Below are 19,959 nucleotides of genomic sequence, written 5' to 3'. Positions count from 1 at the left end.
CATTGATGAACTTGGTAGCTTTGTTGCAAATCAATTGTGTCAATGTCTATCTATTCCTTTTTTTTTTTTTTTGAGACGGAGTCTCGCTCTATTGCCAGGGTGGAGTGCAGTGGCATGACCTTGGCTCATTGCAACCTCCGCCTCCCAGGTTCAAGCCATTCTCCTGCCTCAGCCTCCTAAGTAGCTGGGACTACAGGCGCACGCCACCACGCCCAGCTAATTTTTGTATTTTTAATAGAGACAGGATTTCACCATGTTGGCCAGGATGGTCTTGATTTCCTGACCTCATGATCTGCCCACCTCGGCCTCCCAGAGTGCTGGGATTACAGGCATGAGCCACCGCATCTGGCCTATTTCTGGATTTTCTATCCTGTTCCATGTCTCTATATATCTAACCTTTCATCACTACCACCCTCTCTTATTTATATTGCTTTATAGCAACTCTAAAAATCAGGTTTTGTGAGTTATCTAACTTTGTTTTTCTCCAAAATTATTTTGGTTGTACTAGGCCCTTTGCTTTCAAATACATTTTAGAATAACATTGATATTTTTCAAAATGCTTACTGTATTTTTTTTATTATATACTTTACGTTCTGGGATACATGTGCAGAACGTGCAGGTTTGTTACATAGGTATACACGTACCATGGTGGTTGCTGCATCCATCAACCCGTCCTCTACATTAGGTATTTCTCCTAATGCTATCCCTCCCCCAGCCCCCTATCCCCGACAGGCCCCAGTGTGTGATGTTCCCCTCCCTGTGTCCATGTGTTCTCATTGTTCAACTCCCATCTATGAGTGAGAACATGCAGTGTTTAACTGATATCTTAATATATAGTCTTCTGATATGTGAACATAGTATGTCTCTCCATTTATTTAGGTCTTCTTCGATTTCCTTATCAGTATTTGGTAATTTCTAGCATACAAACCTTACATATATTTTGTTAAAGTCATCCCTAAGTGTTTCTCTGTTTTGATGTTATTGTAAATTATACATTTTTAGAATTTCAATTTCCAATTATTTATTGCTTATATGTAAAAATACAGTTGATCCCACAGATTGACCTTGTATCTTATGAACTTGACAAACTCACATATTATAGTTCTTAGTCATTTTTAAAATAGTTCTTTGGGATTTTTAATGTAGATAATCATGTCTTTTGTAATAAAGACCATTTTATTTCTTAGGTTCTCTGTTTTTTTAAATTTGGCATTCTTTTCAGGGAATTCCAGGGGAAGAGGCACGTCCACAGCCAGTGAAGAGAAGGAGATTTGGTTTCACATTTCGGTATTTTGAAGGCAACATTAAACTGCTGTTTATATTACGTAGACACATTTCTAAATTTTTATGTCAAACTGTGCCCCTGTTATTTGTGTTCTGTGACTGACTCCTACTGCAGACTCTTTGATTCTAGATCTTAAGTGTTCAAACTATAATGTTCCCTTTGGATAAAATATTTCCTCCTGTGGTCCACTTTTTAAAACGTACATGAAATGGGACATTTTGTGGCTACCCATAAGCCAATGCCACAGGGCAAGGAAAAATTAAAACAAGACATTTGATTAAAGAGTGAAGACAAGGAATTAAAGAATATAAAAGATAAAAAGGAAACTAATTCTTACCTTAGTCAGGCTGCAATTCTATTCAAAGAAACAGGATACATGGCCTTGAGAACTCCCATAGGTTCCCAGACGAGAAGCATCTGTTGATTTGAAGTTGGGGAACAGAGGAAGGAGCATAAACAAGATTGGAAACAGGATTTGGATTTTTTGAGGCCTTCCCAGCCAATATCGGGTGGCAGCAGCCCCATTCCACAGCTCGCTTGTTAGCTGCTGAAAGCGGAGTATGACTCTTGGAGAGCAAAAAGAAAGGGAAGGAAAAATTCTTTAGGGTGAAAAAAGATGTACAAAAGTACCTTGCAGTTAAGAGAGGGTCTGCCACGCCAACAAACACTAACAATAAAATACATTCAAGTTGCTCTCTGATTCCAGGTCTTTTCCCTTCCAACTAATCACATGCATCTTAAATATCCCTAAAAAATGACCCCTTATACCAACAAAGCTTTTCCACAGTCTCTCCATGAAGTAACATGCCTGGCTTTTCATCTTGGCTTTTCCATCAACACATTTAATAAAGTCCATCTTTCAACTTTCATTCAATAAACATCTATGCATCCAACTGGGGCCAGGCAGTATGTCAGGACCTAAGAATATGGAGATGAAAAATGAGGTCACTGCCCTCAGCAGACTTACAGCCTCGTGGAGGAGACAGACATTGGAACAAACATAATACAATAAATGCTGTGATGGACAAGCACCTGGGAGCCAGAGATTCTTTTTTTTTTTTTTTTTTTTGAGATGGAGTCTCGCTTTATTGCCCAGATTGGAGTGCAGTGGCATGATCTCAGCTCACTGCAACCTCTGCCTCCCGGGTTCAGAGATTCTCCTGCCTCAGCCTCCTGAGTAGCTGAGACCATAGGTGTGCACTACCATGCCCAGCTAATTTTTGTATTTTTAGTAGAGACAGGGTTTCACTATGTTGGCCAGGTGGTCTTGAACTCCTGACCTTGCGATCCACCTGCCTCAGCTTCCCAAAGTGCTGGGATTACAGGCATGAGATTCTTAAACCAGGTCAGAGAGAGAAAGTCAGAAAGCTTCCTGGAGAAGGCATCTAAGCAACACATTAAAGCTTCTGTACACTAGAAACCCTCTTATTGGCTATTTTCATTCAAGTACAGGGTCAGTTAATCAGAACAGGAAATTATAGAAACATAATGTATGCCTTAAACACTTAATTTAACATAAACATATGCTGAGCATTTGTGTCCCAATTTATTTGACTGTAGACTCAACATTTTCCTTTAACCAAAAATCTTCTAATTGGAGTTCCCGTAGAAATCACAGGGATTTCTTTCCTGTAGAAATCACACTCCTAATGCATTCATTAACTACACAATTTCTAGTTTGCCTCTTCAAAGGGGAGCAGGAATGTGGAGAGAATTGCAAAGCAACCTGAGTAAAGCATTCTTCTTGACTGATACTAGTTTGTCCATCTGATACAATTCTCTTACCCACACCTAACTTGACAGCATTTTGTTTTAAGCTGCTCATGTTCATTCTTTTCAAAGCATTTGACTTGATTTTGATCATCACAACCCTCTTTCTTTTGGTGTTCATGTTTTGTTGATTTAATGTTTAATTATGTAACAGTATTAAAATAACCAGCAGAACAAGTTTGAGGCAAACACACCTTATTCTTCTTAAGCAAACAACTCAATCAGTAGCCACAGAAGTAGGTGGAGAACAGCTTATCACCTGCAGGAGTCCAGCAGGCCACAGGATGCATCCTGTGCATCTTACATCGGGAATTTAGGTGACAGTTCATCCCAACTGTGGCTAAGTAGAGATCTGTTAAAACATCTACTACCGAAAAGGCACAGACATTCAAAGGAGGCTGACCAACACAGAGAGCTGAGATGGGCACAAAGGAAGTACACATATTCAGAGGAGGAGTCGGGAGAGCTCAGGCTTCAAGCTAATTAGCTCACAGTTGGGCCCGCACGGTGGCTCATGCCTGTAATCCCAGCATTTCGGGAGGCCGAGGCAGGCGGATCACATGAGGCCAGGGGTTTGACACCAACCTGGCCAACATGGTGAAACTCCATCTCTATTAAAAATATAAAAATTAGCTGGGCATGGTAGTGTACGTCTGTAATCCCAGCTACTCAGGAGGCTGTGGCACGAGAATTGCTTGAACCTGGGAGGGAGAGGTCACAGTGAGCTGAGATCGCCCCACTGCCCTCCAGTCTGGGGGACAGAGACTCTGTCTTAAATAAATAAGTAAATCGCTCACATTTGGGTTTTGTATCTTAAAGGCATATAAAACAACTCATTTTCCTTAATTTTTCTGTCACTCTATGAGAATGTCAAACTCATCTTTCTCAACATCAACGCTGAACACTGGTGAAGACACCACTATTTCAATGAACATGCCAACATTTTTACAAAGCCTTCTTCAGAAGAATGGCGCATCACAATATATCAGTTGCTCGTGTCATCAACAACCACGGTACTGACTCCTAAAGAGTTCCTAGCAAACACAAAACATGGAGAGGCAGGTGAGGGAAGCTGGTGCCCAATTCACGAAACCCACAGAGGATCGTTGAAAAACCACTAGAGGCTTTGAAAGAGATCTATTAACTATACAAACAGTGGAGTGGCTATGAGGACAATGAATAAAACCATGAAACCCATCAGAAGATGTGAGAAGTGTGGAAGCTGTCCCAAGGCTGGTGGGAAAAGCTGGAGAAGAAATGACCAAGACAGTTTCCACTGGACCATGGCTTTGTCTATCCTGCCCCATCTCGAAATCAAAAGAACTAGGGGGAGTCTCAGCACTTTTGGGAGGCTGAGGCGGGTGGATCACTTGAGGTCACGAGTTGGAGACTGGCATGGCCAAAATGGTGAAACCCCATCTCTGCTAAAAATACAAAAATACTCCAGGTGTGTGCACCTGTAATCCTAGCTAGTCAGGAGGCCGAGGTAGGAGAATTGCTTGAACCCAGGGGGAGGATGTTGCAATATGCAGAGATTGTGCCGGTGCATGCCAGCCTGGATGACAGAGCAAGACTCTGTTTCAAAAAAAAAAAAAAAAAAAAAAAAGACTGGAGGGTCAATTCCCAAAGAATTTGACGTCTGAGTCAGTTTTCGTACTTGAGCATAACAAGCTGCACTCATGACAAATGTCATAAAATAACTGAAGCAGCTGGCAAACATAAGAAAAGAAAAACAGAGCAGGTGGAGCTGTTAAATCAATGATACAGAGGTCTGAGAAACAGAAAGCACCTACATAAGGAAGTTCATTTCTCTTGATCAGTAAACATTCAAGGGTAAGAAACTCAGGTAATCCACTGATCTAGGTGGATGACAACAGGTTTGTTGATCAGAATGCCACGTGTGGCTGGGCGTGGTGGCTCACACCTGTAATCCCAACACTTTGGGAGGCTGAGGCAAGTGGATCATTTGCAGTCAGGAGTTTGAGACCAGCCTGGCCAATATGGTGAAACCCTGTCTCTACTAAAAATACAAAAATTAGCTGGGGTGGTGGCATGCACCTGTAATTCCAGCTACTTGGGAGGCTGAGGCAGGAGAATCGTTCAGTAATCTGCTGAATAATCAAGCCTTCCTCCGTTTACCTGGGGAAACAGAGGTTGCAGTGAGCCAAGATGGCACCACAGCACTCCAGCATGGGTAACAGAGTAAGACTGACTCATTAAAAAAAAAAAAGAAAAAGAAAAGGAATGTCGTGTATGTGTGTGTGCGTGTGTGTGTGTGTGTGTGTATCCCTCCCAGCCCTGGGAATTTTTCAACCTGCCATGAAATCTCTGTTTTGTCTCAAAGTCATCCTTCCTTTCTTCTTATTTGACTCTCTGATGACGCCTCATCTAGTCCCAAACACATCCCCAGAACAGTGAGCAGAGCTTGCCCCTTGCTCTGAGAAAAAGCCTTTGTAACTGCTCCAGCCGGGGCCTGACAGCCATGAGTACAACTGTCCTGGCAGCTCTGCAGGGAGCTCATAAGAACAGGGAAACAGGAGGGACCAGCTCTGCCTGGCAGCTGTGACATGGTGTGCCAAAATAGGCATTAATGTCGCGTGCAGGAGAAACAGGCGGACGGGACAGAAGGATTTATCTCTTGTTAGAACTGAGCTGTGTTTTACAATCCAGATCAAATTTCTTCATCACTTTTACGGTGAAATTCTCACGGTTTCAGAGTCCAGTGCTATTGCTTAGAAGGAAAAAAAAAAGTGGCACAGAAGGATAATTGAATTAACTAAATATTCAAGAGTGCTTTGGCCCAGACAGATCCAGTACAACACAACACGCAAAACCATCCGACCTCCATGCAGCTGCTCATGGAAAAAAAAAAAAAGCTGATTTCAACAGGGCTGCTGAATAATCAAGGATTGAAAGGAGAAGTCGTAATGGAATCTGATCTGTTGCCTACATTGTTAGAGAACATACAGCTTTGTACATTAAAGCAAAGCACATCCTCCTCCCTCATTAGAGCCAAGGGGAGGCTTGGGACACGGTACCCCCCAGTACACTTGGGACTCTTTTAAGACCGTGGTTGTTTTGAAGCTGGCAAAGCAGAGAAGAGAAAAGCCATCTTCTCTTATGGTGATGATTTTATTTACTCTGTTGAAGGCTGGTCACTGCTGGTCACTGCCAGCCCCTGGGTCGCCTGGGATTTACAGAGGACCCTCTTCATATAGCATGAGTCCACTGAGATCGCTCCCTTCTTCTCTGTCTTCAATATACGATTCATTACATAAACAATAAAAACAATGCTGGTCTATATTTGAAGGGAATTTTACAGTTTTCAGTCGGACTGTGCAATTGTCTAAAAGCTGGAAATCTTGGAATTTAGGTGCATGAGCGCATAGTCTCTCACAATACTTCTGCCATTTGGTTTCTCATTTGGGCTGTTAGTTATCACAGGACCTGACTTTCACGGAAACAAACTGCAGAACTTGAGATGGCTCATTTTATAGTATTAGTTGTGTTGTGCTGCTTGGTTCCTTTAAGAGACTCCGTGTATCTCAGCAAAGCTCTTTGGCCGTGCATAAAAAGTACTACGGAGCACATCATCGATGGCCTCTGATTTAATGTTTTATCTGCATCCACATGATCTATTTGTGCCTCCTTCTATCTTTTGGACGTGTGGATTTAAATCCTCATTTAGTATCCTGATTTGCTTCTGCACCAAATGGCTATGTTCCCTCTTCTCATCAACATCTCTTCCTTCTCCGGACGCTCTTAATTAGATATGACCATAACCTGAAGGTGCGCTTCAAACAGGATATTTACAAGACAGACACTGGTGGACCTAGTTCCTGCCAGGCACCAATTACCACAGGGCAATTTAGGTAAATTACCAAGGTTTGAACAGCAGTCTAAATTGTGGCCATAAGATTAAAAAGGAAAATTTCCTAAATGGATGTTATTAATTCTTAAAGTATTGCAATCTGATTCTACCAAAACATACTTTCATCTCAGTCCTAATTTCCTCCATCCCAAGCTGTTTAATGTTATATTCAGAATATTATCATTAGAATGACTTTAGAAACCGACCATAGGGATAAACAGGCAGGAGAAGATCTGCGGAATCTAAAGGATGTCATGGAAATACCTGTTAAAATCATACAAATATCTGTTAAAATAGCAGCTCTGCTAGATAGGAAGATAGAATGTAAAAAGAATACAGAGGTGAGGCTGGGTGCAATGGCTCACGCCTGTCATGCCAACACTTTGGGATGCCAAAGTAGGAGGATCACTTGAGGCCAGGAGTTTGAGACCAGCCTGGGCAACATAACAACACCCCATCTCTACAAAGAAATTTTTTTTTTTTTTTTTTTTGAGACGGAGTCTCGCTCTGTCGCCCAGGCTGGAGTGCAGCGGCTGGATCTTAGCTCACTGCAAGCTCCGCCTCCTGAATTCACGCCATTCTCCTGCCTCAGCCTCCTGAGTAGCTGGGACTACAGGCGCCCGCCACCTCGCCCGGCTAGTTTTTTGTATTTTTAGTAGAGACGGAGTTTCACCGTGTTAGCCAGGATGGTCTCGATCTCCTGACCTCGTGATCCACCCGTCTCGGCCTCCCAAAGTGCTGGGATTACAGGCTTGAGCCACCGCGCCCGGCCTACAAAGAAATTTTTAAAATTAGCCATGGTTCAGCACACCCGTAGTTCCAGCTCCTTGGAAGGCTGAGGCAGGTGGATGGCTTGAGCCCAGGAGTTCAAGGGTGCAGTGAGCTAGGATCACATATCTGCATCCTCACCTGGAGGACAAAGTGAAATCCCCAGGTTTTTTCTTTCTCTATAAAAAAGAAAAAAAAATCAGAGTAGAAAGAAGCATTTAACAGATTGGTTGAATCCAGTGAGGGAGTGGCACAAAGAGGGAGATCAGAATTGGGGTTTGGAAGGAAGGTCACAGGATATAATTTGCCTTAACCGGAAGATATAATTGAGAGTAACTACAAAGGGTAAGTGAATTCAAGGGCTTAGGGTTTGGAGTCCACGGTTGGTATAAGCTACAATTATTATAAAAAAGTCAATACAGCAGTCTATTTGTGAGAAAAGTTATGCTGGAGGTCCATAGCTCTGTCTTTTTGTTTGTTTGTTTGCTTGTTTGTTTTGCTGGGGGTTTTTTGTTTTTTGTTTTTGAGATGGAGTTTCGCTCTTGTTGCCCAGGCTGGAGTGCAGTGGCGCGATCTCAGCTCACTGCAACCTCCCCCTCCTGGGTTCAAGTGATTCTCCTGCCTCAGTTTCCTGAGTAGCTGGGATTACAGGTGCCCATGACCATGCCTGGCTATTTTTTTGTATTTTTTAGCAGAGATGGGGTTTCACCATGTTGGCCAGGCTAGTCTCAAACTCCTGACCTCAAGTGATCCACCTGCCTTGATCTCCCAAAGTGTTGGGATTACAGGCATGAGCCACCACACCTGGCCCATAGCTCTGTCTTTCCTAACCAAATGGGTCTTCCCAGTTTATGTGCTACTTAGTCTCTGAGAAGGTAACACCAATGTACTAGGAATGGAAACCCCAACTCCCTTGGGGAAGTATTTGTAAACTTCTTAGAAAGATAAGTGAAATGAATGTGGGATAGTGTAATTGGTTTTTTGGTGAGTAAAATCCAAGTCAATTCTAAAGATGATTAACTAAATCAAACTCACAGTATTATTTGTGTGTTACTATAGGGAATAGTTTTGTGCATGCCTTATATTTTAAATGTTTGTATTGTATAAAATAATTTGGGAACTGTGTATGATGGCTTACACCTGTAATCCCAGCACTTTGGGAGGCTGAGGTAGGAGGATAGCTTGATCCCAGGAGTTTGAGACCAGCCTGGCAATATAGCAAGACCCCATCTCTTTTTTTTTTTTTTTTTTTTTTTTTTTTTTTTTTTTTTTTGAGGCGGAGTCTTGCTCTGTCGCCCGGACTGGAGTGCAGTGGCCGGATCTCAGCTCACTGCAAGCTCCGCCTCCCGGGTTTACGCCATTCTCCTGCCTCAGCCTCCCGAGTAGCTGGGACTACAGGCGTCCGCCACCTCGCCCGGCTAGTTTTGTATTTTTAGTAGAGACGGGGTTTCACCGTGTTAGCCAGGATGGTCTCGATCTCCTGACCTCGTGATCCGCCCGTCTCGGCCTCCCAAAGTGCTGGGATTACAGGCTTGAGCCACCGCGCCCGGCCTAAGACCCCATCTCTATAAAACAAAACACAATAAAATAATTTGGAATGACTAATAGATTTAGACTCATGGTTCTAAGTTGACACAATAAAATCAAATTTGTAAACAGTACTGGAAAAACGTAGGGGAATTAAAGTTTACATAAATGTTTATGAATATATTACATATATATGTTAGCTTTATATTACCAGTCTCAGGGAAGTTGTATTAAAAACTTGAAGGATTTAGAAAGAAAACTAAATATATAAAGTTTATAAATATGAATGCAATTTAAGATGTTTAAAGGAGTTTAAGTTTCTAAGTGGAACCAAATATTAACCAAGGATATAAAAATAATTTTCAAAACTTATTATTATTATATATGGCAAAATATATACATTTAAGAAAAAATAATGGTTTTTACATTTACTTTTTAAAATCAGGTATTAATACTAAAAAAAACCACGTGAATGACAAAAGTGCAAACACACTTTCACCTTAACATACATGAAAATGGATATATCTTCTTTGATGTCACACAACAAATGAACAATATTTATCACATGCAACTTTGATAGAGCTTTGTCTCCTTCCACAGGATGCTGTGTATACGTAGGAGTTTCCTTCACTGAAGAATTTCCTGTTATCCGCACTTAAATCTCAGGGCAAGAATCAAGACTTTTAAGAAAACATGTGGTCGGGCACAGTGGCTCATGCCTGTAGTCTCAGCACTTTCGGAGGCCAATGCATGCCAGCCTGGGTGACAGAGCAAGACACTGTCTCAAAAAAAAAAGAAAAAGAAGAAAGAAAAAGAAAAAAGAAAACATGCAAAATGTATATTTCTCTTGCTCACTTCAGCAGCTTCACCTAAAGTAAGCACTTTATGTCCCATATACAACGTTAGGACATGCTTATGCAATTCACTATGCCTTGCTTCTCTCCTGATGCTAAAAAAAAGAGAAAAGATGGAAATAGAATTGCAGAAAAATAGCTGAATAGCAATATTTACCAAAGTGATCATTAGCAAAACATAGAATTGCCTACAAATGCCCACTGCTCCCGAAGACTCCCAACAAACAAGAAAATAAATGCACTTAGGCAGAGTTGCATTTTACATATATAAGTTATATATTTCTTAGGGAATATAAGTTATATATTTCTTAGTTTCCGTTTCAAAACTATGTTTTGAAGTTAATTCTCTTTAAAAGCAGTCAGTTCTGTGTTTTTTAAAAAAATAACATTGGGCTGGCCCATGCCTATAATCCCAGCACTTTAGGAGGCTGAGCCCAGGAGTTCAAGACCAGTCTGGGCAACATAGTGAGACCTCGCCTCTAAAATAAAAATACCCCTAAAATTACCCAAGCATGATGGCATTAGCCTGTAGTCCCAGCTACTTGGGAGGCTAAGGCAGGAGGATTCCTTGAGCCCAGGAGGTTGAGGCTGTGGTGAGCCATGATTGTGCCACTGCACTCCAGCCTGGGTGACAGAGGGAGACCCCGTCTCAATAATAATAATAACAGACAAAAATTTTAAAATAAAATAAAGTAAAGCATCAGTAAAGCACCTTCAAATGCTATTGTCTGAATTCTATGAATATAAAGGGATCTACTCTGTTTGAAATGGTTTACCTAATGGACTTTTATTATTTTACATTTATTGAGAGCCAGCGAAACAATGAATGAAAAGCAAACAGAAAGGCATGAATTTGTCATCTAAACCCTGCCTCTCTTTCTGTTGTACTGATCATTACAAAAACCTTTCTATTGGGATAAACAGACTCTTTTCTCACTGGGACAGTTTGTAATTATCTCACATCTTTTTTCTCACAGATGAGACTCAGTGCATATTCCCTGGCTGGGTCTGGGCAGCATCCCATCATCCCTTCAATAGAACTACATCACAGTCCCCTTCCTAGTTTGCTCTTCCAGGATTTCTTTCGTGAACTGCCACCAGAACATCTCCTTCTAGCCAACATCCATATAAAGTACCATGTCAGGACAAGATTCGTCTTGGTTTACTGGGCTAATCTTGTCTCTCCTTTTATATTGGGTTACCTGTTTATATGGAAAAGATGAACCAGTGTGTAAATTCTACAGCACAACTTTTAGAATCCATCTATTTTTAGAGATAGATTACTTTTCTGGAATTTGGCAGAAATTCCTTAAAAACAGATCAGAATTGACTGTGACCATTTGATCATTTTCCTGATTGATTTACAAGAAGTCTACCACCATGCCCCATCCCAAACCTAGCCCTGCAATTCAAGGAGACTTCCAGGGGAAAAGTGAGCACTACTAAAAATGATCCCTCTTTTTTCCTTCTCCAACCTCCTGGGCCCCCACTCCAGCTACTTCATCAGCAGCCCTGATTCTGCCCTTTGGCTCCCCAGTGAATTGCACCCCTCCTAACCCCCTGCCATGAGCATTTCTCAGTAATGCTGGGCTGGCTACCCAGGTTGTGAGGTCCAGTGCAACATGGAAATCTGTGGCCCTTTGTCACCAAATGATTAGACATTTCCAGAGGGTGACAGCAGAGCATTAAGCCAAGTGACGGCCTTTGTAAGGTAGGTTTTGCCATGCGACTACACAGGTTGTAGCCCATGAAAAATAGTGCAGGTTCCTGAGCCATTAGGACCATTGGAATCCTCTGATAAAATTAAGAAATCTGGCTGGGTGCAGGTGGCTCACACCTGTAATCCCAGCACTTTGGGAGGCCAAGGCAGGCGGATCACCTGAGGTCAGGACTTCAACCAGCCTGGCCAACACTGACGAAACCCTGTCTCTACTAAAACTACAAAAATTAGCCGGGCATGGTGGTGTGCACCTATAATCCCAGCTATTTGGGAGGCTGAGGCAAGAGAATCCCTTGAACCCAGAAGGCAGAGGTTTCAGTGAGCTGACATTGTGTCACTGCACTCCAGACTCCATCCTGGGTGACAGAGCGAGACTCCGTCTCAAAAAAAAAAAAAAAAAAAAAAAAAAACAGAATTCAGAAATCTGCATCTAAGAATTATTACGTAAAAAAACCCAAAAGAAAGTTTTTCTCAGGGAAAGAGTGAGTACAAAGAAAGGCTGGGAGAGAAAAGATAGTGTCCGAAGTAGGGAAAGGAAGGGAGAGACACAAGATATCACAAAGTGATTGAAGGTCCTCACTAGTAGACTACAGAGACAGGTGGCGCAGGGCAAGAAATGTCAACTAGGGAGGGGGTTCAGAGATGAAGCTGGAGACCCATCTGCAGGAATGAGCAATGATTTAAAATCATACAGCTGGAGGCTGGGCACAGTGGCTCACACCTATAATCCCAGCACTTCGGGAAGCCAAGGTGGGCAGATCACTTGAGGTCAGGAGTTCGAGACCAGCCTGGCCAACATAGTGAAACTCCGTCTCTACAAAAAATACAAAAATTAGCTGGGCGTGGTGGTGCATGCCTCTAATCCCAGCTACTCAGGAGGCTGAGGCAGGAGAATCGCTTGAATCCAGGAGGCAGAGGTTGCAGTGAGCCAAGATTGTGCCCTCCAACCTGGGTGATAGAGACTCTGTCTCAAAAAAATAAAAAATAAAAAAAAATCATACAGCTGGTCAAAAGCACCTCACTGAGTGATGGCCCCCTTGGAGGGATCATGTGTAATTTACCTAAGTCCTTGATTGTGAAACTACTGGAAAAGAGAATCTACATAATTCCTTAAGAGAAGCAATACATATACACATAGACTCCTGGTTTTCAAATACTACTATACAAGATATAATTGATGTTAAAACTATTCTGCAGAAACTTAATCAACCTAATACTGTGGAAGGTGTTCCAAGATCTTCTAGTACCTTTGAATAACCAGTAGGAATTTAATGATGGATAAAATCATTTCATTGATTCATTCCTACATTAACTTAATTACATTTATAAAATATATTTATTTATTGATGAATGAAAGCATAATATACCAGCTAATCTATAATCCACAGAATACTAAATTAGCTTTCATTAGATAAACTAAATTAAATCATATTCAGTAGGGGTCTAACAAATTTTTGTTGAGCCAGTCAATAAAATGTAAACAAATCCCTTATTAATCCTCAAATCTCAGAAGGATAATTTTCCAATCTGCAACCTGATAACTTTTTTTCATAAGGCAGCTAGAGAAGATATTGATCCAACAGCCACCTGGTTTTCAAAATTAATCTCATATTTCTTTTGCTTCCCATAGAGCAAGAAATTTCAAATGTTTCTTTTTCTGGTCAATCATTACATCATTTTGTGGAGCATAAATAGGACTTAGGGAAGAGATAAAACAAGTTGTAATGACCAAGCCTCAACTCACATGCTCTAAAGCAAAGGGACACGGTAACATTTCATGCAGGCTTTCCATGGTGCTATAAAGTGGACTGTGATGTTTTGCCCCTAATTGAGTTATGCTTTTAAGACACTGTTATTGATTTTTTTTTTTTTTTTTTGAGACGGAGTCTCCCTCTGTCGCCCAGGCTGGAGTGCTGTGGCTGGATCTCAGCTCACTGCAAGCTCCACCTCCCGGGTTCCCGCCATTCTCCTGCCTCAGCCTCCCGAGTAGCTGGGACTACAGGCGCCCGCCACCTCGCCCGGCTAGTTTTTTGTATTTTTTAGTAGAGACGGGGTTTCATTTTTAAAATGATATGAAATCACTTTTAAGATCTCAGGCCAGGAGCAGTGGCTCACACCTGTAATCCCAGCACCTTGGGAAGCCGAGGCGGGCGGATCACGAGGTCAGGAGATTGAGACCATCCCGGCCAACACAGTGAAACCCCGTCTCTACTAAAAATACAAAAAATATTAGCTGGGCGTGGTGGCAAGTGCCTGTAGTCCCAGCTACTCAGGAGGCTGAGGCAGGAGAATTGCTTGAACCCAGGAGGTGGAGGTTGCAGTGAGCCAAGAGTGTGCCACTGCACTCCAGCCTGGACCACAGAGCAAGACTCTGTCTCAAAATAAATAAATAAATAAAAAATTTCAAAATATATGCTTGGTGTCCAAATTTTGGAAAACAGGCAGGCAAAGCTGGGTTTGTTCACACGGAAATAGGTTTTCAAGAGGATGGGAGTAAATAGAGGGAAAGTTGATGAAATTCTGCTTCCAGTAATGATGAAATTAACTCTCCCACAGAAAACAACTGCCAGCTTAAAAAAAACAAAACAAAACAAAACAAACAAACAAAAATAAAACCCAAACCAACTATCCGAGTGACCAAAAGCAGGCAGAAACTGGAGCAGGGAGGGTCTACATTTGGGAAGAGGATGGCATTAGCTGAGTTTCCCATTTTTGCAGCTTTTAGCCTAAAGTCAGATGATGCCATCAGCGTGGGGGTGCAGAGTTAGGCAGGGTGTGTGTCTAACACTTGGATAGAAACCTCAGTCTTGGCGGGGTGCGGTGGCTCACGCCTATAATACAGCACTTTGGGAGGCCGAGGCAGGCAGATCACTTGAGGTCAGGAGTTCGAGACCAGCCTGGCCAACATGGTGAAACCCCGTCTCTACTAAAATACAAAAATTAGCCAGGCATGGTAGTGCACACCTGTAATCCCAGCTACTCGGCAGGCTGAGGTGGGAGAATCACTTGAAAATGGGAGGCGGAGGCTGCAGTGAGCTGAGATTGCGCCACTGCGATCCAGCCTGGGCAACAGAGAGAGAACCTGTCTCAAAAAAAAAAGAAAAGAAAAAAAAAAGGAAGGAAGGAAGGAAGGGAGGGAGGGAGGGAGGGAAGGAGGGAGGGATGGATAAAGAAAGGAACAAACCTCAATCTTCTTGGCCTGAAGAACTAGGGTGGGGCTCAGTCAGGGACCATGGCAGCTGGAAAAGGAAGAGGAGAAATATGCAGAAGAAGAACTGGAGCAAGAAACCAGGAAGCCCTAAATTCTCTGCAGGAACTCTGCCCAAATGCTTAGCTGACCCCTAAACTTTGCTTGCAACCATTAGATTTCAAGCAGCCCACCTAAGGCTAAAAGACCTAAATGGAGATTTTAGCTATTGTTCATTACTTATTAAAACAACAATGAAAAAAATCAATCCCCTCTGCCAGTGACCCTCCAGTGTGTGATTAGGATATGGCAGGGATATCCCTTTTTTCACTATAAGAGACAGCCCCACACCACGGAGTTCTACTCTATTCAAAATGTCAGTTGCACACATCCTTAGTTCTGCTCTAAGAAGAGGTTTCAAATCGCCCTGGTTGGAACTTGGAATGTGTTTTTCTTACTTTTTTTTTTTTTTTTTGAGACACAGTCTCGTTCTGTTCCCTGGCTGGAGTACAATGGCGTGATCTCAGCTCACTGAAACCTCCACCTCCTGGGTTTAAGCAATTCTCCTGCCTCAGCCTCCTGAGTAGCTTGGATTACAGGTGCCTGCCACCATGCCTGGCTAATTTTTGTATTTTTATTAGAGACGGGGTTTCACTATGTTGGCCAGGATGGTCTCGAACTCCTGACCTCAAGTGATCCGCCCGCCTCGGCCTCCCACAGTGTTAGGATTACAGGCGTGAGCCACCATGCCCGGCCGGAATGTGTTTTCCACTGAAACACTGTGATAAATGATAGCTCGTGTGCAGTCAGGTGCACGATGAACTCAGTAGTCTTTACACCAATCTAGAAATAATACCATAACTTATTTTATTGCTTCTATGAGAAAATGTGTTCCAAGTTTCATACAACACACTTTGAAATTCCTGGAGCACAACTACTTCTTCAATGCTCCTTTGGCTTCAAAACTAGCTACCTTCACCAGTTAATCCCCATACACAATAGTAATACACTATGCCCAATCAGAATAGGGTGGATAAGCACTCAGGATTTTGCCATAGTGTGTCTCTTTTAAAAAGGAGTTAAAAGAAAGAGAGAGAGAGAGAAAAAAAAAGCCAATGACAATTCCAGGAGTGTGTGACAGAGAGAGAGCAAGTGAGAGAAAGAGAGAGAGAAATGTCTGCTTCTTCGTGCCCATATAACTAAATATAAACATTCTGCCTATCCTCTACATACCTCTAACTCCTTTTGGGGGTTATAGTATATGAACTATTTAGTAACTCAAGGTAATGGTGTTACATTTTAGAATAAGAACCAAGGAATCAGATTTCAGTAGAAAAGCAAAGTATTGAACACTATAGATCTTGTGTGTCCAAATATCTCTTTTTCTGAGGACACCAGTAATATTGGATTACGGTCCACTCTAACAGCCTGATTTTAACCTCATCTCTTCTCTAAAGGTCCATCTCCAAACACAGTTACATGGTGAAGTACTGGGGTTTGGGCTCAACACGTGAATTTTAGGGGCAGTGGGGGAGTGGGTATGAAGAGAAATCAGCCCATAATGCGTATTGCTCTCTACTGAGTCAAGTTCTTGGAGGTTGAATCCTGCTGCTATAGCCTTGAACTCCAACTCATTATGGCTCGGCTCCTTGCAGGGTTTATAATTTGGAATTGCGTGAGTGGATGGCCCATGCCGCTTTATCTGCGGGTATCCTTCCAAAGGATTGTGGGCATATTTTCCAAAGAGGTTGTGCATTTGTTTTTGCCAGATGTCCTGGAGGATTTACTGATCTAGGATGTTTTGTATGTTCATTTTTCAACTTAGGAAGTCATTGTACTCTACAGGTAAACTTAAATCTCAAACCCATGCATTGCATAACCTGTGATCATGAATTCTCAGGGCAGACTTTTTTCCTCCTGAGCGTGCATGCCGAGACAGACAAGCTGTATCGCTGTCTCCCTTTTAACAAGGGTGTCATTCCTCAAGATCTTGGTTTCACGAGGGTCTTATTTCTAACACCATGCCTCTCCTAGCACCCAGGCCTTTCCCTGTGGCAGTCTAATTTTTGGGGTGGCCTCCACGATCCCTACCTCCTGGTGTTCATGCCCTTGAGTAATACTCTCCTCTTGAGTGTAGGCAGGACCTGTAACTTGGCTCTAACCAATAGAATATGAGACCAGCCGCAGTGACTCACGCCTGTAATCCCAGCACTTTAGGAGGTTGAGGCAGGTGGATTACTTGAGCCCAGGAATTCGAGACCAGCCTGGGCAGTATGGCCAAACCTATCCCTACAAAAAATACAAAAATTAGCCAGGTGTGGTGACTAACTTTTTGTGGTGCCTGTAGTCCCAGCTACTTAGGACGCTGAGGTCAGAGGATGGCTTTAGCCTGTGAGGCTGAGGCTGCAATGAGCTGTGATCATGCTACTGCACTCCAGTCTGAGCAACAGAGCAAGACCCTGTCTCAAAACAAACAAACAAAAAAAGACGGCAAGAGTGACAGGATGGACATGATTCCAAGATGATTTTACTCATCTTGCTGGAGCCTCTCACTCCCTTCCTGGCTTTGACAAAGCAAGCTGACATGTTGGGGTGGTGTATATTAGGATGCCCATGTGGCACTAAGGGTGGCCTCCTGGCTGACAACCAGGAAAAAAAAAAACAGAAGCTTTCGATCTTACCTACACCTGTGAAGAACTGAATTCTGCCAACAAGAGTGGATTCTTCTCCAGTGGAGACCTCAGCCTAGCAGACACCTTGACTGCAGTCATTTGAGACCCCAAGCAGACAACCTAGTTGTGCCATGCTTAGCCTCTTGACTCATAGAAACTGGAACATCATAAATACATGTTGTATTTTTTGTCACTAAGTTTGTGGTAATATGTTACATAGCCAAAGATAACTAATATACTCTCCCAATTCAGATGGTCACCAAACCCAAGGCCAAAGATCGCTAAGACCTGCCTCAAGAGCAGTGATAATAGTAATTTATAAAATTATTACTCTGGTTTTCAGTTTCGTCTTTGTTTTTGGTCCCTGGGAATTTCTATTATTTTCTTTAACAATTAGCTGTGGATTTACAAAAATCTTACATTTTGTACGGCCTAGTTAGATTTTTTTTTCTGCTGTAAGCTGGATAAGTTTCATATTACAAAGTCCTCCATATTGCTAGAAATGGTAGAACGCCTTAAAGGTTTCCAGTCAAAGTAGAAGCATTATGCTCTCTTCTCTTTGAATGAATTTTCTGTTCTCCAGAAAATCCACCTACTCCCAATGTTGGCATGTAGCCTTTAAGTTTGAGACTCAACTTTATCTCAAATGCTAACTTTTTCTCAAAATGCCAATCCACATTTTTAGCTGCCTCTTAGAAATAGTTTTCTTTTGGAGGTCTTATCTTGACATTAAGCACCTTACTTTCCAAAATCCCTGCTACCTATTTTTGCTTGCCTTTCAGAGGGATTTTTCCTAATCATTTCCCAGTGTTCACCTTCACTCACCCCTTATCCAGTTAGTGACCAAGAGCTCTTTCTTCTTCCTTACAATTCTTCTCACATCAGCTTCTCCTTTTGCCATGCTGCAGCCAATATCCCCCTAGTTTAGGCTCTCACCGTCTCATGTTCACATGTTGCACTACTTTCTTTTCAGTGCCCTTCCTTTTGCATTCTCATTTCCTCAACTTTGCTCACGTGGTTACTTCCTTCTAGAGTGTTCTCTGTCTACCAACATTTCACCTACTTTGTTTGTCCAGGCACAGTGGCTCACACCTGTAATTTTAGCACTTTGGGAGGCTGAGGTGGGAGGATTGCTTGAGTCCAGGATTTCGAGACCAGTCTGAGTAACATAGTGAGACCCCATCTCTACAAAAAATTAAAAAATTTGCCAGGCATAGTGTCATACCCCACCTGTAGTCCAAGCTATTTGGGGGGCTGAGGTGGGAGGATTGAGCCTGAGAGGTCAAGGATGCAGTGAGCAGTGATGGCACCACTGCACTCCAGCCTGGGTGACAGAACAACACCCTGTCCCCAAAAATAGTAATAATAATAATAATAATTATAATTATAATAGTACCTATCTTTAAACATCCAGCTCAAAGACAACTTCCTCCAGGCAGCTTTCTCTGACTAACAAAGCCAAAGACAGCTCTTTCTCCTCTGAACTCAAACAAGACCAGCAACCTTAGGGTTAGGTAGCACCATGCTTTACATCTTTGTGTCTGTTCTGGGTACAGTGCTTTCCATATAGCAAGTGTTAAATCCCTTTTAAAAGATTGTGATTCAGATTTGAAAAGCTGCCTGATTTTTGGTTCAGCAAATGTGGGACTAGCCAGGAAATCTAGTATAAAGAAGTGATATGGGGCTGGGAATCATGAAATAAGCAAAAATTAACAGATTTCTCTTTCCTCTCAAGACTGCCTCCAAGATCCACCAGACCCTGGATTTGAGTTCAATCCCGTTCCTTCACTTCCCTTATCATTCTAATTCCAGCCTTGCTGCAAACCTGAGGGCTTCCTTATTATGGTATTGTCCAGCTTAAAACACCTCTAATGGCTTCCATGGAGCATAGACTGCCCCCATCTTGGAGCCCTCCATGACCTCACTTACTCTTCCAGCCTCATCTCCCACCTTGCTTTCCCTTTCTCCTATACTCCAGCCACACTCAGCACAGTCATCTGAATCTAAGCATAACTTGCACCTTCCTCCTTCAGCTAACACTGCTGCTACTACCTGGAGTGACCTTCTTTCTTTGTCTAACAAAGGCTTATCTTAACTTTAAGACTCAGATGAAATTGTTTCCTCCATGAAATTCACCCTAACTGCCACCCCTTCCTTCTTCATATGCTGATGCTGATCTTGTCCATAGCGACATCTCTCAGAGATCCCATCTGTATCTGTTAATAATACAGAGCTTGGTCATGGTAATCCATACTCATCATTGAATAATTTCTATGAGCTGGGCATTGTTACAGATATTTTGCAT

General features: G+C 42.3%; 1 protein-coding gene and 1 long non-coding RNA gene across 2 annotated transcripts in view; both read right to left on the bottom strand.

The window, feature by feature from the left end:
* FAM107B (family with sequence similarity 107 member B) overlaps window positions 1–19,959 on the bottom strand; it is a 276,489-nt gene that overhangs the window by 104,938 nt on the left and 151,592 nt on the right.
* LOC117082661 lies at window positions 14,978–18,603 on the bottom strand. Its single transcript, XR_004436723.1, has 3 exons — window positions 18,480–18,603; window positions 17,664–17,811; window positions 14,978–15,034 (listed from the first exon to the last, which is right to left on the bottom strand). It is a non-coding gene; the product is annotated as an uncharacterized LOC117082661 (long non-coding RNA).

This window comes from Trachypithecus francoisi, unplaced genomic scaffold, assembly GCF_009764315.1.
Source record: "Trachypithecus francoisi isolate TF-2019V2 unplaced genomic scaffold, Tfra_2.0 Lachesis_group9, whole genome shotgun sequence".
In the NCBI taxonomy this organism is placed as follows: Eukaryota; Metazoa; Chordata; class Mammalia; order Primates; family Cercopithecidae; genus Trachypithecus; species Trachypithecus francoisi.
The sequence above is the reverse complement of the archived record's forward strand: the minus strand, read 5'-3'. Positions and strand labels throughout refer to the sequence as shown.